The sequence below is a fragment of the Tamandua tetradactyla genome, chromosome 16, assembly GCF_023851605.1.
Source record: "Tamandua tetradactyla isolate mTamTet1 chromosome 16, mTamTet1.pri, whole genome shotgun sequence".
NCBI lineage: Eukaryota > Metazoa > Chordata > Mammalia > Pilosa > Myrmecophagidae > Tamandua > Tamandua tetradactyla.
In genome coordinates, this window is record NC_135342.1 from 33,046,900 (window position 1) to 33,063,041 (window position 16,142).

The 16,142-nt window shown below is 40.8% G+C and overlaps 2 pseudogenes; one reads left to right on the forward strand and one right to left on the reverse strand.

Annotated features, from left to right (window-relative positions):
• Positions 1-867: 867 nt before the first annotated feature.
• On the forward strand, positions 868-1,350 carry LOC143660249 (transmembrane protein 50A pseudogene; annotated as a pseudogene).
• A 7,194-nt stretch (positions 1,351-8,544) lies between these two features.
• On the reverse strand, positions 8,545-10,341 carry LOC143659351 (casein kinase I pseudogene; annotated as a pseudogene).
• Positions 10,342-16,142: the final 5,801 nt, after the last annotated feature.

Consider the following 16,142-nt stretch of genomic DNA (forward strand, 5'->3'; position numbering starts at 1 on the left):
CAGCTCATGGCTCATATTTCCTTTGCTGGCTCATTCACCTCTATCAAACTAGTCCCAGGTCTCCTCCTCTCTGGCGTTTACTCTCGACACAATCTCACACAGATCTGCAGTGTCAGTTACCACCCACACCCTGTGACTCATGGATTTACAACTCCTCCCAATTTGGGATCTCACCAGCCACCTGGTGTCTCCCCTGAGATGTTTCTAAGGTTCTTCAGGCTCAACGTGCCCCCAACTAAGACTCATGCTCTTGTCCCACTTGAAACCTGGTTTCTTCCCAGCATCCCATCTCACCCCCCTGCTCCGTTGTGCAAGCCAGAAATAGGGGGTCATCCAGGAACCTCCTTCTTCTCCATTTCCAATCTCCATTCTATCACCAAAGTCTGTCTAGTTGCTCCTCAGATCTGCCCACACCTCTCCTCACCACCGCTGCCCTTATCCTGTACATCTCTCAACTGGATTTTTGCAGCAACTGAATTTCCAATCTCACAGCTTTCACTCTTGTCGTTACAATCTATTTTTTCCATGGCAGCCAGAGGGATCTTTTCAAACAATCATGTAGCCACTTGCTTAAAACCTTGCAGAGGCTTCCTTTTGTCTTTCCTCTTCCTCCTCCTCTCCTCCTCCCCCTCCTCCTTTTTTAATAACAGATTAATTGAGATATAATCCACATACCATAATTTACCTACTTAAAGTGTACAATTCAAGGGGTTTTAATATATCCAGAGTTGTGCAACCATAACCATAGTCAATTTTAGAACTTTTAATCACCTCAAAAAGAAATCCCAGGAACGTGAGGTGGTGCGGCATGGCATGGCACCAGCCTCCAGACCAATTGCATGGGCAGGGGTGGGCTGACTTGGAATAATGCCTGGATTTCTAAAAGGCCTGAGATGCTCAGAATGCATTGATTGGGGGAGGGGGGAGGGGGGGAGCGCAATACTATTGCTTCCATTGCTGCTGGTGTTCTATTTTTTACGGGCTGGTGGATTATCATAGATGCAGCTGTTATTTACCCCACTATGGAAGAGTTCAACCACTCATACCATGCCTGTGATGTTATGGCAACAATAGCCTTCCTAATGAGCAATGCAGAAGCAAATGGACAAGTCCGAGATGAGAGTTACAGTGAAGGCTGCCTGGGTCAAACAGATGCTTGCATTTGGCTGTTCATTGGTTTCATGGTGGCCTTTGGATCTCTGATTGCATCTATGTGGATTCTCTTTGGAGGTTATATTAAAGAAAAACCCACAGTCTTCCCTGGAATTGCTGTGTTTTTTCCAGAATGCCTTCATCTTTTTTGAAGGACTGGTTTTTAAGTTTGGCCCCAGTGAAGACTTACGGCAGTGAAAACATCCGGCTTGCAACAAAACAGCAGCCTTGTGTGGGTTTTTTTTTTTGTAAAGCCATTTTCTAAACTTACTTCTGGGTATAGTTTCAACTTAAAGTTCTGTATGCTAAAATGATGAGAACTCTTTAAACAACAAAAGTGGTACAGACTTGATTAACTTACCAAATGTTAAAGGAAACTGTTTCACATGAGTGTTTTGTTTTTTTATCAAGTTTTATCGTGGCATAATTTGTAAAAATAAATTTATGGATACATCTATACAAGTATTTTTTTATACCTGAGGTCAAAACCATAACCAAAGTGCCCTGAAGATTTGAGATATGTATTTACATGTGGCATCTTTTGTGTCAAATGTTAAATCAAATTAAAAACTATTCCGTGGCCAGAATTATTTCTCATTATATTTTGTGTTTGACTTTTATGAATTTACCAAAGATTCTGTAAACTCTTCAACGTAAATAGCTATTGAGTATTTCCCAAAAGGGAAGTGAACATATTGGAAGAGAGAAGCCCTGTGCTCCACCCACCAGCAACTCAAGTCCCTTCTAGTGGGGATCTTTTCCACGGTGCTGCTAATTCTGAGGTGCATAATTCTGCCACGACACTTGATCCTGACGGCATGCTGACAGTCACATCCACCATTGAAAGAAAGAAAAAGAATAGGGATTTGTCACTGCAGTCCATTACTGAGGTGACTGTTTTCTTTTCTTTTTTTATTTCTTTTTTGGTCTTATAATAGATTGGATTCTATGTTTCATTTTATCTCTTTTTAGAAGACTGAACCACTATGCTCACAATAAACTAGCAAGGTCAATTATAAACATTAACTACTGTAATTCTCATGGTCTATTCCTCTTAGCAACTCTGTTGGCAAAATAGGAATTTTTTTTTTTTAATGAGCTGGCCAAATGTGGGACAAATGTTCTTCAGAACTACAGTTTGAAATGATTTCTTTCATAAAACTTTCTGTAAGTAGTCCTTCAATAACACAAAATCTCTCTTAGATGATTTAAATGTGTAGTATTCTATCCCATGTCAACCCTAGCTATCAGCTAATAGAACTTTCTTTGATGTATGTTTTGAATATTGTCTGGTCATCAAGATGCTACTCAACCACCTGACTTTTCTGAAGCAAATCACTCATGGTGAATTTTTAGACCCATAGAATATGAGAACTGGAGTCTCTTTTCACAGATGAGGGATCCCAGACCATGGAAATTCAAATTATTTTCTCAAGGCCAAAGATCTAGATTTTTAATCTGGAGGCAGTGTATCTCCATTCCACAAATGACCACAACATCTTCCCCCAGTCCTAGTGCAATTCATAAAGTGCTCAGAGAATAAGAGCTACCTTGTAAAACTGCTGGAATAAAAGCATAATATCTGCAAGGGGCTAAATATAAGCAAGTTCTTAAGTTTTATTTTGTATTACCTGCACTGCTGATGTAGACAAGAGTTAACTGGGTAACAGGCTTTACTAAGCATGAGAAATAATCCAAAGAATTGTAAATAAAATTGAAACAAACTTTAGATATGGGTGTGCACCAAAGAAAATATTGATCGCACCATCTTTAATGGAAACAAACATTTATTTAAAGCTATTAATAAATTACCACTTCAACAAGCTAAAAAAAAAAAAAGAGAAACCCCATACCTTTCAGCTATCACCCCCACCCCCAGCAATCTGTCCATTCCTTCCCCTAGCCCTAAGCAACCATGCTCCTATTTTTTGTTGCTATAGATTTGCTTGCTTACATTTCATATAAACAGGACTGTATAATATGAGATCTTTTGTGACTGCCTTCTGTCACTTAGCATAATGTTTTCAAGGTTCATCCATGTTGTTAAATGTATCATTCCTTTTTTCAGCTGAATAATATTCCATTGTATGAATAGATCACATTTTGTTTATCCATTCAATGGTCGGATATTTGGGTTGTTTCCATTTTTGGCTACTATGAACAATGCTGCCATGAACATTTGTGTGCAAGTTGTTTTATGGACATATGGTTTCATTTCTCTTGGGTACATAACTAAGAGTGGAGTTGCTGGGTCAAATGCTAAGACTGTGTTTAACTTCTTGAAAAGCTGCCAGACTGTCTTCCAAAGTGGCTGTAGATACAGATAGTGCTGTCCTACATGCTGTCTGGGCGTTGCCCCCAACCTACTTCTCTAGCCCCACTTTGCCCTTGCTCAAGGCCATACCCCTTCCCAGGGCAGCCCATATCCAAGGAGACATACAATGATCAATCAATCAATGTGGGAGCACAGAGATCCAACACACTCACCCCAAATCCGGGACAGCTCTGAGTTCCTTGTCTCCTTGGATGTGGGAAGGCGGTATGACCTTGGGCGAGGCAGCTCTCTCCACCTGAAGGGAGCTGCCAGATAAGGCTGCCTGCAGGCAGCACTCCCAGATGCTGGGGGAAGAATAAGTCCTTCATTGCTAAAGGGGGATGCGGGTGGTGCATCATTGTCCAACTCAATCTGCTCCCTGGGTGAGGAGGATCTATTTCGGCATGTACTGTTAGGGAGTGGCCCTTTAGGATTTGGAGGCACCTCGGCTCTTCCTGGGGGAACTTAGAAAAGGAGAAGAGATAGGAACTTAGTGGGATGAACTGCAGCCCTCTTTGCTGCAGTTGGTCTTGAAACTGCCCCTAATACTTATTTTCTCTTTCCTTTATTATCCATCCTAGACTCCCTCTCAGCCTCAGCTAAGGCTTTTCCAGGTCCAGGGAATTATCTGAGGGATCACCAGACCCTCCTCCCGAAAGACTCCGAGACCTTAGTCAGATGACATTTTCCAGCCAGAGTGGCTGCACTTGTCCCTTTATGGATGAAATTAGGCAAGGCACTCTAGGAGGCACCCAAGAGGATGAACCAGTTGCCAACCTTATTTCTCCCTGCCCCTGCTGAGTAACAAACATACTACCTCCTCTTGGTGATCAGTGTCCACTGCCCCTGCCAGATGATGGCTCCTCTTGTTTGTTGGATTCTTGGCACGAGGAGCCTAAAGTGTCCCGGTGGCAGCCACAACCGATTGTGTAGTCTTTCCCTTCTGGCACCAGGACCTCAGACTCCAGCATTGTGGGGTGGGAATCATAAAGTCCCCTAGTGGGTGATTCGGAATGATGGCAAGCAAGACACTCTTGCTCCCCTTGCTTACTAGACCCATGTCATGATGACACGGCTATCTGTTTCCTATCACTTCTGTAACAAATTCTACAGACCTGGCAGCTTGAAATAACATTTCTTAAAAACAATAAAAGCATATTTATCTATCAGCTGCAGTTTAGCATCTTTTAGGACAACAATCTATTTCATATTTGCTGCTTAATTGGTGGTTAATATTCTTACTGGTCTCAATTTACAGTTGTAAGACATGTCTGCACAGCCAGTATATGGAGTCAGAGCTGAGAATTCAACCCCAGGAAGCATCTTCCAATTTCCCACTGTTAAGCTCTATATTACCCTTTCTTTCTTTTGCTTCTGTCCATGTTCCTTTTTATGGTTCAAGGGCCATCATTTCAGTTCTTCCTTTGTCACTCTACTAATTTAGCCTTGTCTGGACAACTGTAGGATCTCCTAACTTGTCTCCCCACATACATTCTTGTCCACCTGTACTCTTCAGACAGAAGCCAGAATGAGATAGTAATTGTCTATGTCCTAGGTCATTCCTCTAAACTAACAAATTTATTGTTTTACAATTTTGAAGGTTAGTCATCCAAAGTGGGTCTTGCTGGGATAAAACCAAGATGTGGGCAGGAATGCATTCATCCTTGAGGCTCTAGAGGAAAATCTCTTTCCTTTTCCAGCTTCTAGAGGCCACCCACATTCCTTAGCTCATGGCCTTCTCCATCTTCAAAGCCATCAATGCCCCATCAAGTTTTTCTCATGCTGCATCATTCTGACTCTCTCCTGCCTCCCTCTTTCTCTTATAATGACCCTTGTGATTACACTGGGTCCACCAGATAATCTGACAATCTCCTCATCTCAAAATCCTTAACTCATTCATGTCTGCAAAGTCTCTTTGCCATGTAAGGTAGCATATTCACACAGGCTTTGGGAATTAGCACACAGACATCTTTGATGGGCAGCATTCTGCCTCCCACTCATGGTATCCCCATGTCAACTTACTGTTGATTTGAAGTGTATACTTTACTATGGAGATTGGCACCCCATCTTTGCAAAGCATTGCCTCTGAACTGGCCTTTTAACTGTGCTTTCAACAGGCCTTTCCATTGCTTTCTCCAACTGGCAGATTCAGGCTGACTCTGCATGAGATATGATTGGTGCATCCAATGGTCACACTCCCAGTCTCACACCTCCTTTGCTATAAAGCAAATCCCTTTATCTGACATGGTGTTGTATGGAACTCTGTACTGGGTGATCCAACATTCTATAAGCCTTCGGATCCAATGTAGTCAACTTTCCATAAGTGACTGTGCCCTCAAAGGATGACTCTGCCCTGGGGCCTAGCACTGGTTTCTGTTGCTGGAAGATTGGACATTTGGCAGCAACATTAGCCGGATCAGCCTTGGTAATAGCTTTCAGCCCTGCTGACATGGCTATTCCTTCCCTGTATGCTTCCCACAAGCAACAGAGAGGCCAGTGACAGAAGCTAGCTGATGCCATTTGGCCAAGTCATCCTGTTTGGTTGCTTAGTGCTTTCATGATGGATGCTGTCTGGTGAGTGTTAACATGTGATACAAAGATTTTCACATTGTATGCCAAATTCCATTCATGTATCCATCCACATGACTTCCCCAGATAGCCTCATACCCTATATTCTAATCTTTCTCCTTCCAGGCCCCCATGTGGCCAAAGCATTAGTCACTGCTGATGAGTCCATGTATATTCTGACCCTGGGCCTCTTTTATTTCCAAAGTTGATGACCAGGGGCACTGTCCACTGGGAGGGTTTCTCTTTATCCCCATCTTTCAAGGCCACCCTGAGTGAGAATGTAGCACAACCATTGTCCATTTTTTAAACTTGCTTCCACATACCAAGTGGATACAGCTGTGAACTAAGCTCTGGCTTTTTTGTTCTTTCATTAATTGGTCATGCCGCACCTCCACCATGTGGCCTCAGGTGTGAGTTGAGGGTGAGGCCTTGGTGCAACAGTGGTGGATGACAGGGAGTCTAGGACATCTGTTCATGCATCTTGCTTGTACTCTATCATACTGCTCATGATTGAGCCTGTGTATACCACTCCTATCTTACGGTGGATACTGCTGGGTCCGCATGATCATTTCACTTGGTGAATCTGATAGAACCCAGTTTATGAAGGGCAATTGTAGCTGCATTTTCATTTGGTGTCCATGATCAGGCATTCCTTCTTTACCAGGGCTCAGTAGCAGACCCAGAACTGCTTTCATGGCCTGGTCTTGCTCCAGAACCCTAGGGGTCTTCATTGTGATTCTCCCTTTGGGACTTTTGTTAAAAACTACATGATATCTTTTCCCAGTATTGATACTTCTAATACCATAGGGTCCACTGAGTCATATGACCAAGAGCTAGTATCTTTTGCATCACAGCTTGGACATGCTACAAAGCTCTTTGCTACTCTGGAGTGACTTGAAGAGAGCAGCCTTTCATGTCTCCTGATATGTGGGTTGGAGGAGTATTCCCAGATGTGCTTCCAGAACCCAGAGAGGCCCACAAGCACTGTGCTTCCTTCTTTGAGGTTAGAGGAGCAAGATGTCATTATTTACCCTTTACTGTGGAAAGGATGTCTGACATGCCCCCAAACTACTGGAACCTCTCAAATTTTTACTGGTATGGCAGATGTCTGAAACGTCATGAACTAATACTCACCCTCTGGAGTGCACGGGACTTACTGAGGCCAACAATGTACCAGCCACTCCTTGCTTATCCACTCTGATTGGTCCGAAGTCATCTATGTGACCAATACGATGTTTTGCAGAATGCCCAGCTAGTCTAGCTCTTTTTGGATAATAATTGTGTAGACAGCTGGGGCACTCACAGATTTCTGGGTTAAGGCTGTAAATTTATAATGTTATCCATTTCAAGTGAATGCAAACTTTTTAAAATCTTTTCTGATAGGGATGGAAAGTAATACACTTGCCACATCAATGGCCAGTTACCATGTACTGGCATCATGATAATTTGCCCTAGCAAGGATACCATGTTTGGCACAGCAACTGTAATTTTTCAATATTCCACTGTCATTCACCAGGCTCTGATTTTGCAGGGGCCAAACTGGCAGTTCGATGCAATTGTAATGAGAATCCACTGTCCTTGTATCCTTTAGGTTTTTAAGAGCAGCAGCAATTTCTTCCACACAGCTCCCCACCTCCCCGCCCCCCCCCACCCCATTCTGGAAGTGATATTGTTTTTTTGTTTACTATCTTTTTTTTTTTCAAAGAAATGTTCTTTTAATTTATTCTGACATGCTATAAGTGAATAAATTACAATATTTAAAGAACTATTGTTGATAAATTTTTCTTTCTCTTGGGTCAGAGAGAGAAAAAGAAAAGAACGCGCAAATAAGGTTGAGAGAGGAAGCCCACACACAAATAACCTAGAGAAGTGGCTAGGGGCCAGGGACGGTCAGCAATCACACGAACCTCACAGTGTGATGCTTTCCAAGGATAAGAGCTAATCTAGTTATAGCCATTTCACAAAGATTTCAAAGAAAATTTCTTTTTATGGTCAAACCCTTTAATGCTTTAATTCTTTTTCAAAATCAGTCCAGCTGTTAAGTCAGTGGCAGCAGGCATTACAATACCAAGTTCTGGCAGTTGCACTACTAAGTATTATGCCTGCAAGTCATTAAAAAAAAAGCAAGAAAGAAAGAAAAGAAAAAGAATGCCTTTCCCCTTCAGATGATTAAAAAAATTAAAATAAAAAAAATTTAGGAAAAGTGCTAACACTATATCTAAAATGATTTGCAAAGGATTATTACTTAACAAATGGCTTGAAGTACTCTATTAAAAACTTGGGGAGACTTTGATTCCATAAGTCAGCAAGGCATTTTTTGTTTAAAGAAATCTCACTTCCTTACAGAAACAGTTTTTAGTTTTTAATGAACTTGTAAACAAAAAGCTCCCATTTCAAAATGAAAGCAAAATCCCAGATCATACAGATGTTTACAGTGATTACATTTATCTAAGCAACATACATACATGGTTCAATTGTAAGATGTTAACTAAATCTCTTTGACAAATATTTTTAATACCAAGAACATTATAGAGTTAATGCAGCACCCTAAGAATAATCTAGTAGTCACTAAATTTTTCTTAAGCCTTCACTTTAGATGCTGTTATTTCTAGCACAGGTAAGCAGGCAGTCTTTCATATGCTCAAACACTGGAGTCTTTGGTTGCTACCTTATCAGTTGGTTTGCAAACAAGAAGCCAACCTTTTAAAGAATGTTTTAAGTGAACAACTTGCAAACCCTTGGGATGGAAAAACCCTAAGAATGCACAATTGTGAGCATTTACAACCGTCACAACTGTGGCTGATGACGGTTCATGCCGTTCTGAAATGAGATCTCAAAGCAGTATCGTTCAAAATAAAGTTTTAACAAAAAATTGGCATATGCACAATTTTCCCACCAATTTCTGTGTGTCAACCATTTCAGTTAACTTTTCCACTTGAGAAAATGCAATAGAAAACTAGACACCATGTTTCACTATCTCAGTTAATATTCACAATTACAGTGGCTACAACTCAGGATACAGCACCACCAATGCTGCCCAGAGCCAGTTTATACTGAAATTAAGTTCTTTACACCAAGTAAATGGTTGTCCATAACCACTGGCTAGTGATATGAACTAAAATTTCTAGATTTGGGGAGAAACAAACGCTGCTCTGATCATCTGCTCTGCTTCTTCTGTCGATTCATGCTTAGAAACCTGTCGGGGTTGGGGCCTGCTGACCCTGCCCACTGGAAGAGGCTGTCTGTTGTGCTGCTTTCTGCTTTAACATTGTCCAATCAAATGTGTAGTCATATTGGTAATTCAGGGTCCTGAAAAGAATGCGGAATAGCTGCCGCAGATACATGTAATCCGGAGCTTCCTCAAAGCGCAGCCCACGACAATAGTTTAAGTACATAGCAAATTCTGGAGGAAACCCCTTACATAAAACCTCAACAGGAGTGGACATCTTCTTTTCCCTGATCTTTTCACACTTTTGTTTCTTTGTTGCAGCCTTTAGTCCTTGCCACGGCAGGCTAGCTCTATTAAAATACATCAAGACATATCCTAATGATTCCATGTCATCTCGGCGACTCTGTTCAATACCAAGATGTGCATTGATGCTAGCATATCGGGCAGTGCCAGTGAGACTTTTATCTTCTCTGTATGGTATGTGTTGCCTTGTCCTGTTGCCTCTGTACTTTTTGGCCAAACCAAAATCAATAAGGAATAACTTATTAGAGTGACGCCCAATACCCATTAGGAAGTTATCTGGTTTAATGTCTCTGTGTATAAAATTCTTTGTATGCACATATTCAATTCTACTGATCATCTGGTCAGCTAACATAAGTACAGTTTTCATTGTGAACCTTCTTGAACAGAAATTGAAGAGGTCTTCAAGGCTGGGTCCAAGAAGATCCATAACTAGCATATTGTAGTCTTTTTCCTGCCCATACCACCGTATGTGGGGGACGCCAACCCCACCTTGAAGAATCTTATAGAGTTTGCTCTCGTACAGCAACTGGGGGTGCCTGGCCTTCTGAGATTCTAGCTTCACTGCTACTTCCTCGCCATTGGTGATGTTGATGGCCAGATAAATGTCCCCGAAGGAGCCAGACCCGATCTTCCGTACCAGTTTATATTCCCCTCCGACAATGAATTCGGCCTTAGAGCCACTGTTGCTCGCCATCCTGAGAGACGAAAATGGAGGGCTGGGGCCAAGCCCCAACACGTCTGGGAGGAGGATACAAGGGCCTCCGGGGCCGGTCCACCAATCAAGGCTGCGGAGGAGGACGGCAGGAAACGGAAAGCGGAGACTCTTCCTCGGCGTTACAGGGCCCAGGATCGTCCGAGGGGAACCTGATGCCTCTCTCAGTCAGGTTCCTTTTGCCAGGCCGCAGTTTGTGAGCGGGCTTTCGCGGTAACCACTTGTTTCTGGGTAGCCACTGCTGCCTCGTTTCGCGGCGACGTCGCAAACTGAAAAAGGGGCGCGGTGAGTTAGGGCGGCACTACCGACGCCACCGCCGCCGCCGGCTCCTGCCTGGAGGAGCCCCTGTCACACTGCCGACGCCGCCATCTTGTTCCTTCAGCTCCAGCCAACACAAAATGCCTGGTGACTATCTGTGGAGGGGTTGGGGGGCAGTTTCAGAGCTTACCTCTCGGCTTTCCCACTACAAAAGCTCTTACTCTACAGGCCAAGGACTCAAAATGTAGTTGTTGACAATTACTAAGTATGTCTGTTCTAATGATACATTTGGATACTTGGGAGATGATCATTGGATGAATCAAAAGATCTAATGGCACTACTGTAAGCCAGACCTGAGCCGGAATTCCAAATTTTTGCCTGGCCCCGTATGCCGTACTCTAATGGAGGGCCACAATGATACATCAGTTCTCAAGGTATCAGTATCAACTCAACTGTTATTCAACAGTCCTGGGTTTATTTGGGTATTCCCCTTTCCCCAGTGCACACTTAACTGAGTAAAAAATTACATATCCTTTTGGAGAAGGGCTCGGTGTATCATTACAAACCTTGCTTTGGTATTACAGAGTCTTTCCTCCTTGGTGAACTGGCCTTTTCTTCAAGTCCAGAAACTGGCCAAAGACTCATGCCTTTTTTGTTGGGGTGGTTGCCCTAGGGTCCTGATCATTCAATCTTGGTTGCATCTTTTTTTTAAACATTTTTTATTGTGACATATACATACAAAAATAAATAAATAAATTTCAAAGTATATTGGAGTAAGTAGTTATAAAACAGATTTCAGAGTTTGGAATGAATTATAGTTCCACAATTTCAGGTTTTTCCTTCTAGCTGCTCCAAGACACTGGAGACTAAAAGAAATATTAGTATAATGATTCAGCAGCCATACTCATTTGCTAAATCCTATCTTCTCTGTTTTATCTCCTACTTCTCCTTTGATCCTTCTCTCAATCATTAGGGGTATATGGGCTTTGCCCATTAAACTTTTTCATGTTGGAAAGGCGTTTGGATAATATGGGATAAGGGAATGAAACTAGTTGATGTTCTTGGAGAGGCTGGTCCCTCTGGGTTTCAGGATTTATCTGGCCTAGGAACCATCTGGAGGTTGTAGTTTTCTGGAAAGTAATCTTAGTGTGTAAAACTATTGTAGAATCTCAGAGAGAGCCCTAGGTGTTCTTTAGTAAGGGTTTTGGTAAACCATGGTTAAGTAGCAATTACTAGCTGAAGCTTGCGAAGAGTAGCCTACAGAATAGGCTCAATTCTCAATTCTATTTGAACTCTCTTTAGCCACTGATACCTTATTTTGTTATATTTCATGACAACATCAAGACCAGGGTCACCCTGGGTGTCATGTCCCACATAAGTGGGCAGTAATGATTTTACTTACGGAGTTGGGCTTAAAGAGAGAGAGAGGCCACAGCTGAGCAACGAAAGAAGTTTTCTGGAAGTAACTCTTAAGCATAACTATAGGTAAGCTTAGCTTCACCACTACTGAAATAAGCTTCACAAGAGCAAGCCTCATGATCAAGAGTTTGAAAGTCCCCTTAGGGAACTGGGGAGAAAGGAGGAAATATTCAACTTCCCCATCTAGAATATTCCTGATATTCTCGCAAGCAGTGGGGACAACCAATTCAATAGGGTGAGCCCTCGATCTTGGCATCTGCCCCTGTGAAACTTATTCCTGCAAAGAAGAAGATAAGCCTAATTATGATTATGCCTAAGAGTCACCCCAGAGAACCTCTTTTTTTAACTTAAATGTGGCCTCTCTCTCTAAGCCAACTTGACAGTGAACTCACTGCTTTCCCCTTGACATGGGACATTACTCCCAGGAGTGTAAATCTCACTGGCACTGTGGGACAGGACTCCTGGGATGAACTGGAATCTAGCTACATAGGATTGAGAAAGCCTTCTTGTCCAAAATGGGGAAGAGAGAAATGAGACAAAATAAAGTTTCAGTGGCTGAGAAATTTCAGAGTCAAGAGATTATCCTGGAGGTTATTAATTATGCATTATATAGTGTTCTAATTTGCTAGCTGCTGGAATGCAACACACCCTGAATGGGTGGAGTCACATCTCCATCTAATCAAAATGTCACACCCACAATTGAGTGTGTCACAGCTCTATGGAAACAGTCTGATCAAAATTTCCACACTAAACAATAGGTCTGCCTCATAAGATTGGATTAGGAAATAAGACATTGCTATTCTGGGGTACATAAGTGTTCTACTTTGCTAGCTGCCGGAATGCAACACACCAGAGACGGACTGACTTTTTTTTTTTTTATTAATTAAAAAAAATTAACTAACACAACATTTAGAAATCATTCCATTCTACGTATGCAATCAGTAATTCTTAATATCATCACATAGATGTATGATCATCATTTCTTAGTACATATGCATCGATTTAGAAAAAGAAATGGCAAGACAACAGAAAAAGAAATAAAATGATAATATAGAGAAAAAATAAAAATAAAAAATAAAAAAATATATAAGAAAAAAAAACTATAGCTCAGATGCAGCTTCATTCAGTGTTTTAACATAATTACATTACAATTAGGTAGTATTGCTGACCTTTTTTTTTTTTTTTTTAGAAATCATACCATTCTACATATGCAATCAGTAATTCTTAACATCATCACATAGATGCATGATCATCGTTTCTTAGTACATTTGCATCGGTTTAGAAGAACTAGCAATAGAACTGAAAAAGATATAGAATGTTAATATAGAGAAAAAAAATAAAAGTAATAATAGTAAGAACAAAACAAAACAAAACAAAACAAAACAAAAACCTATAGCTCGGATGCAGCTTCATTCAGTGTTTTAACATGATTACTTTACAATTAGGTATTATTGTGCTGTCCATTTTTGAGTTTTTGTATCTAGTCCTATTGCACAGTCTGTATCCCATCAGCTCCAATTACCCATTATCTTACCCTGTTTCTAACTCCTGCTGAACTCTGTTACCAATGACATATTCCAAGTTTATTCTCGAGTGTCGATTCACATCATTGGGACCATACAGTATTTGTCTTTTAGTTTTTGGCTAGACTCACTCAGCATAATGTTCTCTAGGTCCATCCATGTTATTACATGCTTCATAAGTTTATCCTGCCTTAAAGCTGCATAATATTCCATCGTATGTATATACCACAGTTTGTTTAGCCACTCGTCTGTTGATGGACATTTTGGCTGTTTCCATCTCTTTGCAATTGTAAATAACGCAGCTAAAAACAATGGTGTGCAAATGTCCATTTGAGTTTTTGCCCTTAATTCCTTTGAGTAGATTCCCAGCAATGGTATTGCTGGGTCGTATGGCAATTCTATATTCAGCTTTTTGAGGAACCACCAAACTGCCTTCCACAGTGGTTGCACCATTTAACATTCCCACCAACAGTGGATAAGTGTGCCTCTTTCACCACATCCTCTCCAGCACTTGTCATTTTCTGTTTTGTTGATAATGGCCATTTTGGTGGGTGTGAGATGATATCTCATTGTGGTTTTGATTTGCATTTCTCTAATGGCCAGGGACATTGAGCATCTCTTCATGTGCCTTTTGGCCATTTGTATTTCCTCCTCTGAGAGGTGTCTATTCAAGTCTTTTTCCCATTTTGTAATTGGGTTGGCTGTCTTTTTGTTGTTGAGTTGAACAATCTCATTATAAATTCTGGATACTAGACCTTTATCTGATATGTCATTTCCAAATATTGATTCCCATTGTGTAGGCTGTCTTTCTACTTTCTTGATGGAGTTCTTTGATGCACAAAAGTGTTTAATTTTGAGGAGTTCCCATTTATTTATTTCCTTCTTCAGACTGACTTTTAATAAAAGGGAATTTATTTTGTTAGTTCTTCTGAGGAAAGGCAGCTAACTTTCAACTGAGGGTCTTTCTTATGTGGGAAGGCACAGGGTGATCTCTGCTGGCCTTCTCTCCAGGCCTCTGGGTTCCAACAACTTTCCCCGGGGTGATTTCTTCCTGCATCTCCAAAGGCCTGGGCTGAGCTGCGAGTGCTGAGAAGAGGTATGCTGAGCTGTTTGGGCTGTGCTATGTTGCTCTCTCTCATTTAAGCACCAGCCAATTAAGTCAAACATCATTCATTGCAGCAGGCCCACCTCCTAGCCGACTGCAGATGTAATCAGCAACAGATGAGGTTCACATAACATTGGCTCATGTCCCCAGCAACAGAACTAGGTGCCTTCACCTGGCCAAGTTGACAACTGAATCTGACTACCACATATAGATATTCCTTTTTAGTTTATGGTGTATTGGAGTGCCTGGAGGGAAATACCTGAAAGTGTTGAGCTGTGTTCCAGTAGCCTTTGATTCTTGAAGACGATTGTATGACTATATAGCTTTTACAATGTGACCATGTGATTGTGAAAACCTTGTGTCTGATGCTCCTTTTATCCAGGGTATGGACAGAAGTGTAAAAAAGAAATAGGCTAAAAAATAAATAAATAATAGGTGAGGATAAAGGGTAAAAAACTGGATAGATTGAAATACTAGTGGTCAATGAGAGGGAGAGATAAGGGGTATAAAATGTATGTGTTTTTCTTATTTTTTTTCTGGAAGTGATGAAAATGTTCTAAAAATAATCATGGTAATGAATATACAATTAAGTGATGATATTGTGAGCCATTGGTGGTATACCATCTATGGACTATATGTGTGTGACAATTTTATGATAAAAATATTTAAAAAAAGAGAGAGAGAGATCAAGGGCTTGGCCTGTTGACTTGGGAGTCCCTAATGTTTGAGCCAGTATCAGGAGTTTCCTGGGGGTAAAGTTTAATAGTTTCATATTTTTTCTCACATCCCACAAGGAAGAAATGCTTTTTAGTTGTCTGCGCAACATACTTCGGGAGGTATCCAGGTATTACACTGAGCGATATAGAATTACAAATGCTCATTCCCGTTCTGGGCTCCCTGTGTTTGGATTGTTTAAATAAACTGTCCAAACAGGTTGAGTTACACTATGTGTTACAGAAAAGTTAGGTTTTGGACAAAATAATCTCTCTTCCTTTGTTCTCACATAGCTGATGAAGTTCTAAAATACAAACATTGTCCTACTTACCCCCATATTCTGATTTATCTTAGGTCTGACACGATAGGCTTTATTCTTATCTATAATTGAAGCCTGATCTCTTTTTCGGTTTCCTTAAGAGTTGTTGTACGTAGCAATATTGACTTTCAGAGCTGCAGAGCTCTAACTCAGAGTCTTAGGTGTCACACAGGTAACCAAAGTTCAAAGGAGATACGAGATTATACATATACAGCACAGCATCTCAAAATCTAGAAATAACACTTACAGCTCTGGACTAAGTGTGATTGCTATAAGAGCTTACAATCTAGGCCCCATTTAAAAAAAATTTTTTTTATTAATTTTTAAATTTTTAAAAAAAGTATGACAAGAAAGAAACATGAACATTCTTGACATATAATCATTCAGTTTTACATATATAATCAGTAATTCACAATATTATATAGTTGCATATTCATCATCATGATCATTTCTTAGAACATTTGCATCCATTCAGAAAAAGAAATAAAAAGACAACAGAAAAAAATTCATACATACCATACCCCTTACGCCTCCTTTTCACTGATCACTAGCATTTCAAACTGAATTTATTTTAACATTTGTTCCC